This window comes from Branchiostoma belcheri, unplaced genomic scaffold (assembly GCF_001625305.1).
Source record: "Branchiostoma belcheri isolate BF01 breed outbred unplaced genomic scaffold, Haploidv18h27 scaffold221, whole genome shotgun sequence".
In the NCBI taxonomy this organism is placed as follows: Eukaryota; Metazoa; Chordata; class Leptocardii; order Amphioxiformes; family Branchiostomatidae; genus Branchiostoma; species Branchiostoma belcheri.
In genome coordinates, this window is record NW_017803725.1 from 208,598 (window position 1) to 208,957 (window position 360).

A 360-nucleotide genomic window follows, 5' to 3' on the forward strand; every position below is an offset into this window, starting at 1 on the left:
AGCGAAGTGTAATAAGGTGTGGTGTGTTTCTGTCTCTGTGCTAGTTTTCAGTGTTGCCCTTTGCCTTAGCTTAGTTAAGCTTCGGTCACAACCCGCCGTACGTGCTTCTGCGTGCTGTCTACGTGCAAGCACGTACAACTCAGGTACCACTTGCGCAACGTACGAACTCCGTGCGATTGCAACTTTACCGTAAGGAGGCCGTACTCACACGTGCTTCTTCCGCACGACACGTACGGGGCACGCACGCCGCTCGTACTCGCACGCACGGGTGGTGAATCCGCAGATCGCACGTAGAAAAAGTTTTACATGCACTTAAAGTTCTACGGCGTGTCTGCGTGCTCCCAAATCCGTAGGATTCCG